A 16,728-nucleotide genomic window follows, 5' to 3' on the forward strand; every position below is an offset into this window, starting at 1 on the left:
TTACAGCGAAGACAGACTGAAAGGGAAGCCATCACTGGAAGAAATGCTGGCATGGAGTCATAACCCAAAGGTCTTTGCCACACCAGTTGCACAGCCTTTGGGCTTACAGATTTTAATGAACCGAGACTCAAGTCCTCTTTGGATGTCTGAAAATAACACAGGCTGCCTGTCGTCTTCCAGGCTCTCCTCCGATCTGTTTCCTTGCTCGAAGGCTGACAGGAGCAGAGCCGGTCTGACTGCAAGCCCCAGAGCGAGGCGATGACCCACAAGATACCTCTGCACTCTGGAGGCAAATGCTCCTGCACCCCAGGGAGGTGAAGGGTCATTAGAAATCCAGGAGTAATGACTCCCAACAATATCATCTGATTGTGATATGTGATCAAGGAAAGGAATAAGGGTGGAATGCTAGAAAAGAAACATTTTTCTTTTGTTTAATCGCCTTCTAGTCTCATCTTACAGTTTCCCTATAGAATTTGCTAATCTGTAAGAACAAAGAACACATCCTAGCAATACAAACAGAGGGATGGATAAGGAAAGACCATCTGTCCTTCTCTTATCCCTGTCTCTCCTAATTTCTGGGTTGCATTTTATTTAACCAGAATTTACAATTCAAAGTCAGAATTAAGCGCTGACTCCTTCAAAAGCAAAACAGTCATGTTCAATACAGTAATTCTGATATATAAAAAAAAAAAAGAAAAAAAAATACGCTTTCTTTTTTTATGCTTCTATTTTTCTTTTTTGGCTCTTGTGACTATGAGGCTAGCATAGATCCTTAAATGACCCAGCAGTCACTCCTACAAGGCTATTGATGGCTACAGTAAATGTAAGCTTTTTTTAAGACTTTCAAGTTTCTTCTTCAGTGGTTCTCCTGTTGTAATCTCAAAGTGCAGATGAGATTCTGATGCCTACACCTATATTTAATCTAACTGCTAAATCTCCACCTCCTTGCAACAAGTCCTTGCAGAAGGACTCAAACAAAATCTCAGGGAAGAAGCTGATAGTAGCTGTTCCCTCTCCTCCTTCACAAGGCTAGCTTGTTACATTGCAAAAAATAATTGCAGTTCTGTGTGGCACAGTGAGACTTCTGTAGGTTCTTCTTCCACAAGTTAGCATTACCAAGTAACATCCAGTAATACCTTGTTTCATTGGTTTTGTCAGCAGCCCGTGTTTGCTGGTCTCTCATTTTATGGTATGTCACCGACACACGGTCACTTTCCTACTTACCGCAGTTGCTGGGATTATAATGCAGCTGACAACTCGACTGCCTGTGATTGAACTGGTCATTAACCCAGAAATAAGGCAGGGAATGCAGAAGTTGGGTGGCTGGCAGCCTTTTTCACCAGTGCTTGTAGCCCAGCATGTCCAAGGCTCCAAGTTTCCATTTGCTGTCTTAGCTCCATTTTGTAACTGTGCCCTTGTTTGCTTCTCCAATACTCTTACTTACTGTGGAGCTCACTGAAATGATGGCTGGGCCATGTTTCGTGCACTACACACTAGCTAATCTCACTGAAGGACTCTATGCTTGTAAACTTAATCTAGCTCATTAGTAGGAGAAGTATTTACAGAAATGTTCTCTGTTCAGAGCAAAGGGCTAACAGTCACTAATTTTGTGGCTTGTAAAATAATTGTTAAAATGAGAATTTATTTCCTGGGAAGCCTTAGCTTGATAGAGCTTGGGAAAAAATAAGGAGAAGTTATGTCACCTGCATATAGACAAGAGTTGCTTGACTTCATGAATTTCATGGGGGAATCTAAAAACTCAAAAACCTACAAAATCTTTAACAAGCCTAGTCAAGAGTGCAAACAGAGAGAAAAAAAAGCAAGAAAAGGTAAGGAAAAAATAGAGGGACATCCTGTTTCCATCCTATCTTTCAGCAGAAGTCACCTTCAGGACCTGAACCAACCATGTAAAACAGACAGAGAAAATAAACATAAGCCACAAAAACCTCAACCCTCACAGAGACCATTTAGAAGGAGAAACTCACAGGGCTTCTCCATTCCACCTCACCCTGCTCATCAAATATTGATGAGAAACAGCAGTGGCAGTTGTTAGCTGGAGCTAGTAACGGAAGCATGAAAAGCAAAAATCAATGGGATTTTTTATTTTGACCAAGAAGAAAGGAAAAAACATGTGTGGTGTGACTGCACGCTGAGTGTGCCTCCTAAGTATTTCTGTTTGCAAATACAGGGATGGGCAGAGGGATATTACTTGGTGCATACACAGACACTAATTCCTCTGAAGTCGCATTTCTACATCCAGCCTTAAAACTGGCACGTGTAAGTGATACACTTGGTACACCTCTGCCTGTACCTTGCGAAGGGCACATGTCCTGGCATGGTCACACTGGGTGTGTATCACTCAGTGGGGCTGAAGGGGCCTCTATATATGTTTTTGTCTTTGGTGGTATTTCTTGCTCTGAGTACAAAGATGCATTTTAATTTTATTGGTTTGCAAAGACACTCAGGAAACCTCAGACATTCTCTGCTCTGCAAGCGTAGATAATGAGCTCCTTGATCTTTAATGTGCACACGTTTAACACTAGGTAGCTAGCTAGCTCCTAAGCCCCAGCTTTCAAGGAGAGTGTTTCTGCGTACTAACATTAAAGCAGTGGTAATGAATAGCTATTTACCATGTAAAAATTAGCTTCTTTCAATATAATGGCATTGTATTTCATAGCAGTGATGATAACACCAGATCAACTATGCAGTTTGAGCAGCTCAGTAGGAATACACTTATCTAAAAAGAAAGCCGGAGATTACTTTGGAGCACATTTGATGAGGTCTATGTTTAGCGCCTCACTTGTATCGCACACGCCACCACACTGAGGGAGCAGATTCTTCCACTCGCTAATGGAAGAGGTCTCAGGTTCAGATACTTCCCATCTCCAAAACCAAGCAAAGTTACAGGAATCACAGCCCTACACACAAGTTGGTGACCCCTCCCCTTTTTCAGACTAGACTGGTTTGAAGTAGGAAGCTGACCAAAAGGTGTGAAGCGCCAGGCCTGTCAAATTCATCTCCTTCAGCACCAATAAATTCACTTAAAACGTGAGTGCAGGGCAAGGCATGGGATAGAGGGAGCAGATTTAAAGGCAAAATATTCTGCAATTGAAGCCAGTGGAACTGCCTTTTTCCCTTTATTCTTTGACACGGATGCCTTTCAAAGCAGTACTGCACAGAAATGTGGAAATCCTCTGAAGGAAGAAAAATAAGACCCAAGTGGACACAATGACTCAGTTCTTCAATTTCCCATGTTTGGCACTGAACCACTGGCACAAATACACAGAAAAGAAAATACTTTGTCCTCTGCTTAAAGCCCTGATTCCAAGTCCGCTGAAGTGCGCAAAGACTCTGGATCAGTTTTGTTATGGGACATTAACCCATCAAAAGAGAGGAAGCAGTCTGCTGTTATTTGGATCCCATTAAAACTGCACGTTTTCTTGTTTTCCCAATCCTGGAAGCAATAAAATGTATCTTCTGTTGTTTTTTTGTAGAAATAATGCACCCACCCACACCAAGACTGAAGTAGGGGTGTTCACTTTAGAAAAAATGTTAGTATATTCTCCTTTCTAAAGACAGTTAATAAGATTTAGAAGGTTCAAGAAAGACTCAGCATGGTACAAAGGGGAGTTTCATGCTTAAGGATGTGAATTATTATTTGCAAGACCTGGGCTGGGTTATTTGTACCACATACTGAAAAGCTGACAGGACAGAAGTGCTAGAGGTCCTGCCCAAGACTCCAGCATTCAATTTTGAACACAGAAGTCTGTCCATCCCTACTCAGCAAAACACCAAAGCGCGTGCCCAACTGTAAGCAAATGAATCATCAGCTCAGTGACCACAAGTGCTTTGTTGATTCATATCCAGGTGCTGTAAAGCAGGGAGAGCCCTCAGTGCATTACAAAGTTAAGGAGTTTTCAGTGAGGTAATCTCAGTTCTACAACAGGTTACAAAAGAAATCCATTCAACTCAAGAAATGAACTCAGTGAATAAAGAGCCCTCTGCGATATGATCTCTATAACCTCTAGAGTGTTACGTGGCCAAGCACGGGGTAGTTTGGTTTAATCCAAATTCATCTGTTGGATTAAGTTTATAGCTGGATTAAACCAAACTACAACCACAAAGGGACAATCTCACTGCTCCTACCTGTTCTTGTTGCTTTCTTTCCACCAGCACCAGTGACACTGCCACTACAAAATGAGCCAACTCAGCTTTCTGATCTACAAATTAGCATAGCAAATTAAAAAAAAAAAAAAAGTATATATTTTTAAAGTGGATCAGAATGCTGACTTACACGTATGCCTGTAAGATGACTACTGTTGGCTCAAGGGAAGGCATGAAAACACACTGCAGAATGAAGGAAGATGAAGGAAAGAAGAGAACACAAACACAGTCTTAGAAAAGCTTCCACCAGCCACACAATTGCATTTTTGGTTAGCTGGGTATGAGCAAGCCTGGGTATCTCGTATCGGAGATGCAGAGTGCATCTCTGCATTGCACTACAGAGATGAATCCAGAGCAACTAGGACAAGAGGTTAATTAGCAAGCAAAATTCAAAGCTCAAAGTATTTTGTACACCCCATAGGATCCAGCAGTAGTTCCAGAGGAAACGCCACATTATCTGAGAAAAGAATGTGATGAACCTGTGCAAGTTATGAAACCTTTTGACAAGGAAGACTGAACCGAGAAAGTAAAGCTATGTGCACCATTATTTTTTTTTTGTACCTGGTGCAAGTCTGGCCCAATATGTCCTTGATCTACAATCATTTGCTTTTCTACCAAGCTTGTAGGTTATCTTAAGGATGCCATATTCTAGTAGTTTGTGTCCGCATGGAAGAGGTAGGCATATTTTGACTGTAAGACAGAACTGATTGTTCATGAACTTTGGATTTGGAACTTAGGTTTTGAAATAAATCACTCCAGAGCTTTCACTCGCTTTCAGCCTTCCTTAGTAAAAGTGACATGCTGTCAAATGAGTTTAAAGGCCTCATACATCAATTCCACGATTACATTTTAAGAGGAAGAAAGAGGCAGAGAATTTTGGATCCTCAATCCTTTCACCCATGAATCTGCTCATTGTGATAATTTATAAAAAGCTTAAAATTGCCCAGATATCAGTACATTAAAATTTAATTTTAGAATGAAACTGTCATTTTAATTCAGTGGCCTGTGATACATTCATCTATTTAGAACATCCCACCAAGAGAACCTATTGAAGTACTTTCTGTAATTATTATTTAATACTGAACATTTTATACCAGCAGTGCCCTGAGGCCAAACAAGCCAAGTTATCACTGTTACATACCACACAAATGTACCATTATTATAACAGTTCAAGGACGACCATTTTGAAGTTTTCTATGCATTGCTTTGTGCAGTGCTGCAAGACCCTGGTGACATCTATGGTTACGGTCCATTTTTAGGAGGGACTAGGGAAATGGAAATGTTCTGATTTCTAATGAGAGTAAGATACTGATCTCCTCGTTTCCTCTCTTCTGATCACACCTTCCCATCCTTCTCCTTTGGGATGGAATGATCCATATTAACTCCCTGATCCTAATGAAAACTAATGGCAAAATAAGAAAGAAAATAATTCTTTCAACAGAATCAGGAGATTCGATTTCAAATCCAACTCAGTCATATAATTACTTGTGCACATTGAAAGGAGGTGACGGGCACACACAGCCAGGGATGAGACTGTACCTCCAGATGACTTACCCTGCTTCATACAATCACACTGTCTTAAGTCAGCCATGAAACTGCATCCCAAGGTTTCTGGGTCCTTTGGAAACCAGACATAGGCACCAAAGTCACTCTACACTGTCATTGAGGGGAAGAAAGCCCAAAACACATTTGAAAATCTAGGCCTCTTAGCACAGGAAGGATCTTCCCTACATAATCTGGATATGAGGGACAGGATCTGAATTCAAGTGAAATTGGTTGCCACACAATGCCCTAGTCAAGGTTGTAGTAGTGCAATTTCAAGTTTCAATTATTTGAACTTTCTAAACAAACGGTGGTAACCACATAGTGTGGTTTCTAGAGAGATTGCCAGCTTGTTACTAGGTTGTATTAAAGGCTGGTGCACCATATCATCACCGGTAACGGTATTTACCTTGGCTAAATTAGAGTAAATATATCCTACCATATACTAAACTCACACCTTCATCTGACACAGCAAAACAGCTAGGAGATAAACAAGTCGTTTCTCCTCACAGGAACTCTCATCACAGCACAAACTTAATTAGACTTTTCCTGCCTATTTAGAGATTAAAGTCTTAGAAGCAAAGATTATCTGTAACTGCATGCAGACACAATTCACAGCTCCGATCCTGATCTGAATTAGGGGTCCTAGCTCAAGCAATTATTTCTGTATATATCAGCAACTTTGTGCAGTGAGGAGGTTGGGGTTTTCTGGGGAGAGGAAGACTGAGATTTAAAATACACTACTGGCGTAAAATTTGACCTATTCAGCTTAAAAAATTGGTATATATGTATTTTTAAATGAGAATTTATAATACAGAGCAGATGTATGGCAAGGGCAGGAAGTGATATTCTACAAACCTGCATTCTAGAAGAACAGATTATAAGGTAACAGATTTCTTTGGGAGTACAAAGAGAACAAAGGTTTTTTGGGGAAAAAAAATCCAAGCAAACAACAAAGAGTTCTGCGATAGCAAGTTGCACAAGGACAAAGAGCTGCTCTTCATGATCTGAGCAGATGAAGACTGAGAACTTTAACATAATCAGCAGGAAAAATTATAGAAATGGAATACGATCAACCTGGATCAAAGAGCCAAAATACCAAAGTTAACAACTTATCTCCTGCAAACAGAACTCTGGGCTTTGTAACAGACATTTAAAAGATGTCACTGTCAACAGCAGATCTGTTCCTAATGTGGCACAGTACACTGAAACATTTCTAACTTAAGATCAAGCTAAAACTTGTACTTTTGTAAAGCAAGGAGTATGAGTTCTTATCTACATGTACGTAGTTATACCAACCTAAGTCTTAAAGTGGAAATAACACAGGACAGACTAATTTTGCCATGTCTAGCTGTAAAGTGGAAATAATTAGTGACTCCATTTCCAGCTTTCTCCACCCCACCTCACCCGCCCATATTTTAGAAACTTAATACCCAAACAGCCATGCTGATTTGAGTAACATAGGTTGAAGACTACTCACACAAGCATCTCTGCAGACAAATCTAAAACAGCATTCACCTCCAGCGTGAGCTGAGGGGATAAGGAGCTAGAAGAGGGTCAGCACGCAGTAATTTGTTCCACAGATATTGCTATCCACAGAACACACATTTTTCTACAAATTAAAAAAAAAAAAAAAGAGTAGAGCAAAAAGGTATTTCAATATGCGACAGGGTGTAATACGTATGAGAACGAAAAATAAACTGTGTGAAATGTAAAATGTTCGTATGACTATACCATTCGGGGGGACAAATGGTTGTTTCAGCATCACCATGTATATCTGCATGCTTAATACATCAACATTGTCTCCGTAAACAACCCTTACTAACAGAGGACACGTTTTAGTCTCCATCACCAGAAGTAGGATCAGACCTTTATAAGAAAGCACACTACGCGCTGTCACAACTGCTCATCCTGGCCTTGCACATACAAATCAGATTTTACCCAATTTCAGGGTTATGAACACTGTTTGGCTAAAATTTACATGGGATGGAAGCATCCGATGGCCCTAGGGCTAGAAAAGTTGAATCTTTGAATTACAGAATCAAGAAGTAGCAATGGCAGAAAGCAGAGAATATATGAAGAGGAATAAAAGATCATTAGCAATTCTCACAATTAATTAAACAAAGCTAAGGAGGAAGAGGAACACAGCACTTCAGATAGCTCATCGCTGGGACTAGAGGGAGGGGGGTGGTATTCTCCAAGGCCTTTTGCGGGTTACCACAAAGAGAGTTCACAGATCTTCCACTCACTTACTTAAATATTTGATATGAAATTAAAGCCCTGTTCCAACTTTTATGACCACTGTCTCCCTCACTCTCCCCCCCTCCTATTCCCAGCAGACCCCTTCATCCTTCACATGCCTGTCCTCAGACCAAGACATCAGCACAATTAGCACCAGCCCACTGGCGCCAATTAGCAGCCAATAGTGTCTATATTATGGGAGGGGGGGATGGAGGAGCGGGTCCTGTGTCTCCAGCCTGCCTTCACACTCAATTAGATTAAGTGGAGTCTCCTGGCTGTGGTTGGTTGGACAGTTGTTGCAGTAATTGCGTCTTCTCTGTTGCTGCAGGCAACCTCCTCCTAGCCTCTCCGATCCCCTCTTTATTGACTCCCTGTATTGTCCACTTACATCACGGCGCGTTTCTGCATAGAGGAGAGCAGAGAGGAGCAGAGGGGGGTTGGGGATGAGAGAAAGACCCCAATGTCAGTTAAAACTTCCAAGTCTGAAACTCGAGGGCCATGTTGCTGTGGCCCCCCTAGGGTTCAGCTGTGGCTGCTCACTGTGACTGTCACAACCCCAGCTTCCAAGAGGGACGGAGCAGGACAGAGCCAGCAAAACGCCTCGCTGGTGATCCAACTCGCCTCGCTTGGCATTTCACAGGGGAGCACCCAACAAACACTAATAACGTGTATTCAACTCAGAAGTAAACTTATTAGGAAACGAGCTGGTGGTTTCCCAGTCTTGCTCTTGGCCAGTGACAAACGCAGGGAAATGATGGGGATAATTGGAAGAGCAGCCTGAAGTTACACTGCTCCACAACGCCTGAGCAGTGCTCAGCATCACTGTAACATTTTCATTTTGGTTTTGTTCTCCTTCAGAACAATGCTTTGCAGGTATCTGACAAGAGTGAAATTCCATAATTTTTAATACAGAGGTAAATAGGTACATATTTCTGGTTTTGTGTTCCCTGTTATTTAAAATTCACTTCTTAAATTCTGTACCTTTGTGCACTGCTTTCCAACACCAAGCTGAGACAGCACACTACTACTACCGGTGCTGTAACAGAACATACTCTGAGGGAATACTCCTTGCTTTCATTTTATTTTTAAACTCGTGAAGGACAACTGCTACCTAGCACCAAAGTAAATATTTGGGCTCCTTTTGTAGATTCAAGTGTCTTCCTGTTTTGAACAGGACAGTGTGACTCTGAATATGTTTCATTTCTATTTTGACACCTCCTTTAAGATGGGGTGATTTGTGTGCTGGAGCTGCAGATCTTATACTGACTACAGAAGACCTGCGGTGAATAGTTTGGATCAGATGGAAGGTCTTCAGACAACTAGACCAGAATGAGATAAATCCCACCCTTGTGCCACATAACCCATCACTGTTACTGTTGTACTGTTACGCAATTGGAAAGCAACATGGAAAACACATATGAACCTCTATCTATAAGATACATGATACTAGGAGGGGAAGAATCAGTTTTCCAAAGTAATTTTTTTTTCAGAGGATTTTAAGAAATATCAGCACACTTACATGTGTTGATAATAAGAAATATCATTTTGGGTGGCTGAGGAGGTTCCAAACCTTATTTTGACAAAAATGCTGAACTCCTATAGTAAATCTGTTCCAGGGAAAGGATAAAGGAGTAGATTTTCAAGGAGTATAAAGCCATAGTCTTATTCCTACATCGGAGGCAGAAGTGATACACTTTGGGCATAACTGCTACCTCAGCTACCTGCTTCTTATCAGTAAATCACAGATGATACTTGCTGTCCCAGCTTGGGACCACGAAGGCTTATTACTCAACGTTCATACTTTGTGCAATACTTAAAACTCTCTTGCTTTGTGGCAAGACTGAAGATTTTCCTTGAGATGCTGGCAAAATCACAGGGTTGATGTGGATTTCCTGAGGGAAGCCTTTTCCCTGTGCTGTATTCATTGTTCATCAGCCTAACAGACATTTCTGGATTTAAAATCCCTGCTTAAGTATTTCAGCTAAGAGTAAAGAATACACAGCTAGGAATTGAATACAAAGGAAAGAATTGCCAACAAACATTTGCTACATCATAGCTCTGCTGCTTTCCCAAAAGCCTAGGGAACTCTGGCAATTTTTTGAAATTGCTTACTGCAAACCTGCATGGACAGAGAAATGTGCAGAAAGAAAAAAAACTGTTTAAGAAGAAAATGAGAGGATGCACAGAGCAATGATGAAGATAGATTGAGGACCAGGATAACTGAGTAGTTCAAGCACTGACCAGTTAGGTCTCTTAGGAAGGAAAGGTTTACATTTAAGCAGGTACGCATGGTAGTTCTATCTCCAAATGTATTTATTTTTTTTGTGCCAGAGTGTCTTTGAAACATCCTACTGATGTACTTAGTTTGCAGTTAGTATTGTACCAACTTGAGCATAAGATGTGCTTAAAAATACCACTTGAAACTACATACTGTGCTGTATCAACAGCAAATTCTTGGAGTTTTGTTTTAGTTTGTTATTTTACAATCTAATGATTCACATGGCTTTGGTCCAGGACCAAAATGGAATTTGAACTTTATCACTGATTATGCAGCATGCACTCTGCTTATTCACAGTCAAATGCAGTTTTTCCAAGTTATTTAGATCAAATTCTGCATGATATACCAGTCTAAAAAATTCCCTTCAGAATAGTGGTGTCCTCTACTAAGTGCAGAAATACCTGCACAGACCCCAAGCAGTGTGAAAGGATGCAAACATTGGCTCCATTTCTACAAACAGATGGGCGATTTCAGCTCACAAACCAGATTTTCCAAACTGCTCTGCTACTGTGAAGCTTCCCTTAGAAACATATTGTCAGATTTTAGACAGAGGATGCACATGATAATGGGCATCCAAGGCCAAGTCTATATTGAGTTTTAGCAGTCAAACCAAAAACCAGAGCTATCAATCATCTCTCCTGAAAGCCCATCAACTCAGCTTCCAACAGCCTGAGAGCTGCCTGCCTCTCAGCCCTACCCCCCTGCCAGGGTGTGTTTAAAGCATACCCATGCCGCAGTTTGGAGCACAGGATGCCCACCAGTGCCTGGTTCAAGTTTCCCATTTGCACTTCTCTTCCTGTCATCTAACTTGATGTAGATGTCTTATTTTTGCTCTCCAGTCAATTGACTACTTCAAGGGTAAGACTAAAATCTTGATATTAATGTCAGAAGGACTTTCCCCCCATCCTTTCCCTTCATTTCTCTACACCCAGGGTTCCTCTTACAAGCTCTGTCCCATCCTTTGCTGCTCCGGGCTTCTCAAGCTTTTCTGCAAAAAGGATCTGTTAGGTTCAACACTTCTCTCCACCTGTTACTGCTTTCTTCCATTGCTCCTTTACGACTTTTTCTTCTTGTCCATTTCCAACGTGCTTTCAACCTTTCTCACCTTAGGTCCTCTCACATCTGTTTCTCTGTTGCTGTTCCACTCCCTCCAGAAATCCTTTTCTCCTTTTGCCATATTATACTTTCTCTTTTCATTCCTCTGTTCTTTCCCCATCTTTTTTTCTCCTCTTTCAAATAACCTCTCTTCACATTCTTCTCTCTCATCTGCATCCTATTCCCCCATTCTTTCACATCTGTCTTCCACCTTCTCTACTTGCCTGTTGTTCATGAGTGCGTTGTGAACACTACTGGCTTTTTGTTGTGATCAGGAAACATTTATTGACATCAGAAACATCCTCATTAGCTCAGGACAGGTGGGAACCATCTTTGTTTCCTGCAGGCACCATCTCCTGTCTGCCCAGTAAGCCAGAATGACAGCTGCATGGCTCTGACGTGGAGATATCTTCCTCTCTCCACCCTTCCGTCTCCACCAGTTAGTAGGGCCCCAGCTCAAACCCCCGCAGGTGGAGAGCAGGAAGAGGCTGATAGGCAAAGACGACCCCAATTAAATCCTGTTAAAACTCTTTCCTCTCCTTTTGACTTTGCTAGGATTGGAAGGTCAGGCTCAAGGGCTAAACATTACAAAGCTCTCACTGCTGACTATTGCAGAATGACAGAAGTCAAGCAATTAAGATTATGAGCAACAAACAAAGGAAGAGAAAATAAAAGATTCCATTTTTTCCCTCACTCGAGCAGTCGAAATTTCAGTTTTTTTACTTTGATTTCACGGAAGCATTGAGCCTGGATCAATAAAAAGGCGAGAACCTGGTTCTGAGCTTGCTCATCACATTTTAAGTAGGAAAACTGCAGGGAAGTCAAGCACATTTTACTGATTTAAATGGATGTTGGAATCAGACAAGTCATGTCTTCAGAAAATGATTAGCTTTGGTTGTATAGTGTGCTTGTGTGCTCCCTGACGAGGCACTGGGAGGTACACGCTCAAATCCACTAAGACATTATTTCCAAAGACCATTTACTATAGGAAATCCATACATTCCTTCCCTTTGCACCACTAGGAACTTCTAGTATTACTTTGGTTCTTAACCGACAACACATCAGAGGACTGGGCCAGTACCCCCAGTGCACGTGACTGACCATGTCCAAAGCAGACCAGAGTGCCACTGCACAGATAGCTGAGCTAACTTGGAACAAGCTGACTGGAAAACCTGAGAAAACATGGTACCCATGGCTCATCAGCAGGGTAAATTGCTTTGCACTGTGCCCACGACAGCCCTGCTATATCACATCCATTCCTCACGACTGAAATGGCTTAGTTTCGATGTGCTTTCATTGCTTACAGACGACGCAGCAGGACTAAAAGTACTTACATTCATCGATTATAAAGCCCTGAGCTGGTCGGATTTTTCTGCTACGTGTTAGTACACCAACTAGTACAGCGGGACTGCTTTGGGAATCAGATTCGTCCAATGCTGTCTCCAACCGGATTTGCAACATTCCTGGAAGTAATGTGGGATGCATTTGACCATTGAAAGACACACATTTAAGACAGCTGATTCATCCCATGGATATTTTTCTCAGAAAGTCACATGTTGGATCAAAGGATTTAGTGATCCACGTATGTTCCTGAGAGAGAAATGACTTCAAAACCTGTTCAGGCAAAATGAGTTTTTCCTGGTTCCAGCTAATTAAGGATCAGACCTATGGATCAAGGCAAGATGGCAGAATTAAATCCCCATCTTCATCTGCCCATTCAGTCCTTACGTAAGTAGAGAAGTGTTATTCCATATTGAAAAATGACTTCTCTCCCCCCACACTGAGCTCTAAGTACTGCTCATTTCCCTACTACGAACCGGGACAGCAACTTTGCTTCTAAATCAGGAACCACGAGGAAGATTACTCTTATGTACTTAACTGTACTGCGAGGATATCTCAGACACATCTTGTCAGCACTTAAACATCCATGACAGCCTTCCCGCAACATTTTCCAGGTGAGCACCCTCGCTCCTTCTACCGTGTCACACGCTCATCATTCACCACTCAGACACGGCGGGAGCAGCCTGTTGACATGGTTTCTCTCACTCTTCCTGGCCCCTGCAGCTGACCTCCTGTCTCCCCAGCTAGATCAAATCCAGGAGACTGTACTTAGAGCTGGGTCACTGGATGGTGTTAAAAGCCTTTCTCGTCTTCTCTCAGCAAGCAAAGTTGGAACGTGGCAAGTGGGAGAGAAAACACTTCAAGTTGATTTTCCTTCAGGTGATGCATCCTGTCAGATGGGATGGGAAGGGCTCCCAGACACAGGCAAGGGACAGGAGGGATTTGCAGAACTGCATATTCATGGTTTTGGAGGTTTAGGAGCTACAGCTAGATGTGCAGAGGCAAGGACCATATTGCCACATTTTTTCTTTCTCTCAAGTTCAGCACACAGCAAAGACAGAGAGAAATGATGATACATGGAAAGTTCCCTTATCAGTTCTTCACTGCTGCTTGCAAACAGCTCAAAGAAAACACCTCATCTGAAGTCAGACAAACCAGGAGGTTCTGGCATTGTGAAATTTTGTTTTCCACGCCAGTATGAAACATTACAAGTCTGAAGGGGCTCGAGATTTCATTTTGCCATGTGAAACACGCTAAGTCTGTCTCCAAGTTTAATTTGATGATCTGTCACTGACTACCTAAGAATTTGACAAAATACTCTTGCAATTCAAAGCACACACTCCTTTTGTAGCTCCAGCTAACTCATCAAGTTGGTTCTTATGCAATTTCAAGGGGATGTTGTGTCAAACTGAAAAACTAGTCTTTAGCTCTTTGTGGAGAAAAGGGCTAGGGCACCACTGCAAAGATGCAGACCCCCCTCATCCTCTCCTTTCATGCCCTGAGTGTACTAATGGACCTTAACAGCCCTGGACAGCCTCACTTGGGACCTCCATCCAAGAACCCTCTGCTCCTTGGTCCTGAAGTTTCATTTTAGCCCCACTCCTTGCCTGAGCTATGACACAGAAACATCTGCGTCCTGCCTGTCCTTTGCTACTCCTCGTTCACCAGCTGGACTTCCCACTTTGACCTCCGACATGACTCATCACGTTGCATCTGTCTGACTGGGCAAATGAGTCTGTGAATGGAAGGTGTCGCTGCCACCACCCCTGTGGCAGTCTTCTTGTCCTGGGGGACTACACCCTGGCTGGCAGGGGCACCAGCCCTGCCTGGATTATGGCCACTCTCAGCTCCCAGCTCAGCATCCCCCACAGAGCAGCCCTGCTCTTGTTACCGTTCCCTGCTAACAAGCACCCTCTCTTTTCCCCGGTTATTCTGTTCACTATTACAGCACAGACAAATCCAAATGCAATGTTCCTTCTCATGCTCTTCCTGAAGGTTTTCTCCAAGGCCTGTTCTGTTCTTGTTGACTTTATCTCAGCAAGATCCTACCAACACCTCTGCATTGTACTATTTGGAAATAAACGTAACAGCACCATTTGGGAGCTTACAGAGGAGCTTGCAGTCGTATGGATGAGCTGAACAGCAATGACCACATCAAAGTGGGCGGCTATAAAATCTCAACTACTTGAGAGATGATTTTTGCTGTGATTAAAGGCACAATTCTTCACTGAATCTGCTGAATACAAAACCACAATCTCTAGCTAACTTATGTTGTGATAATGAGCACAGCCTCCCTAATCCCAAGGCAGGATGTTGGAATATTCTGCACCAGAAGATAGACTGAAAATACTCTCAAAGTATGAAACAAATTCAAATCTGGTCTACAGTTAAGTTTTTTTGTTGTTGTTTTTGTTTTTTTCTTCAATTCTCTACCATGTAAATTTTTTATTTCTATTTTTGGCCACTGTAGGTAGAGGCATTTCCCTTCTTATGACAGAAAGGGACTCAGCTGCTGATCCTCATGTGAGGTGAAGCTCACTCCTTTACCAAGCTCTACCAGAATCTCTGCATCACATAAGCACGCCCATCACAACTCAAGGCCTAAGAATGTAGGCACTGACAAGTCTTCTGCTAGCTATCTCTAACTGTGCATGTTGCTGCTTGCTTTCCATGCCAAACACCGGTTTGTAACCACTGAAAGAATGTGCACTAAAAGTAGGCTTCCCCTTCCCAGAAGCGGTAATCAAACAACACTTCTGTGGAAGCCATCTCCTTAAACGTGGCTTCCTCTCTATTCAAAACAATGTGGTCGGGATGCTTCATCCAGTCCATTGATCTTAGTGCTTTATAGCACAAGCCATAAAGCATATTGGCAAGTGAGCAAAGCTGCAAACACAAGTGTGTGAGCGTCCAGCATGTCAGATCCTTAGTGGGTTGGCATAAACGGGGAGGGTAAAAATATCCCATCATTGCAGCAGGCACAGAGATTTCTCAAGTGGCTTTTTTTAATAGGTCATGTGCCCCATTCAGCAGCTCCAGCTGATGCTTCCAAAAGAAACCCATTAACAGCCTCCCCTATGTGCTCCTTATTGTTTGCACAGCTTTAATGGCCCCATCTGGCATCATCCGAAAGCCTCCTGGTCAGGAGCAAACAGCAGCTTCTGGTTACAATGGCACGGCAAGTTGTACTTCTCAGCCTCCTTTCTTTGCTCAGAAGATATAACTTGCAGAATAAATTTGTTTTTCAAATGAAGCAAGGGTTGGAAGGTGTGTAACCACCTGTAATCCCAGTGACGCTACTGTAACGTCAAACATAAATTCTCTTCCTCTTCACCAGCGATAGGGCAGTGCCCACCTGCCAGGTGTCTGGGCCTCCTCTCTGTCATGTATCTGTCAGCTCCATACCCTAAGAGACTCACAGCACAGAAGGAGAAGAGGGAACCAAAGCATATCCACAGTGATGAGGAATTCAAAGGGCCTGCCTCTTCAACTCCAGCACAACTTGCTAATGTAGGAACAGCCCACAACAGCTGAACAGGACAGATTTAAGCACAGAGAGCTACTGCAATATAAACTACCTCCCAGAAAAACTGGCAAATCCATGTTATCTATTTTATTTGTTGAACAAGGCTGCTCAGATGTGCCACCATGGTACTTTTAGGACAGAAAATGGTCAGGTTACTCTGGGGAGCTCCCAATGATGTTTTATCAAGGCAGATCCCAGCTAGCCTGGGTAGCAGCAACGTTGAAGATAAGCAGAGTAAGCTTCAGCACAACTGGGAAAAGCAGAGTGTGCGTCCAACAGCACCTGACGTGTTTGCCACTACAAACCAGTGTGACTGCCTTATTGATTTATTTGACTGCACAGACATACTCTAACCTGGGAGAAGTCCCTCTGCTTGGGAGGTCTCAGGATGGCTCCTGGGCTCCCAGACAAACAGCGCTTTATCAGTAACAGATGCTGTTTGGATACTCTTCAGAAGGCCACATCCTCTCTGGGTTTGGCCCTAGCTTGTCCCATTACAGGAGCTAGGCACACCTTTTGAGGTAAACCCCAGCCTAGCCAA

General features: G+C 42.5%; 1 long non-coding RNA gene across 7 annotated transcripts in view; it reads right to left on the reverse strand.

Annotated features, from left to right (window-relative positions):
• LOC311446186 overlaps positions 1-16,728 on the reverse strand; it is a 265,671-nt gene that overhangs the window by 177,153 nt on the left and 71,790 nt on the right. The window lies entirely within an intron of this gene.

The sequence above is a fragment of the Aythya ferina genome, assembly GCF_964211825.1.
Source record: "Aythya ferina genome assembly, chromosome: 17".
Lineage (NCBI taxonomy): Eukaryota > Metazoa > Chordata > Aves > Anseriformes > Anatidae > Aythya > Aythya ferina.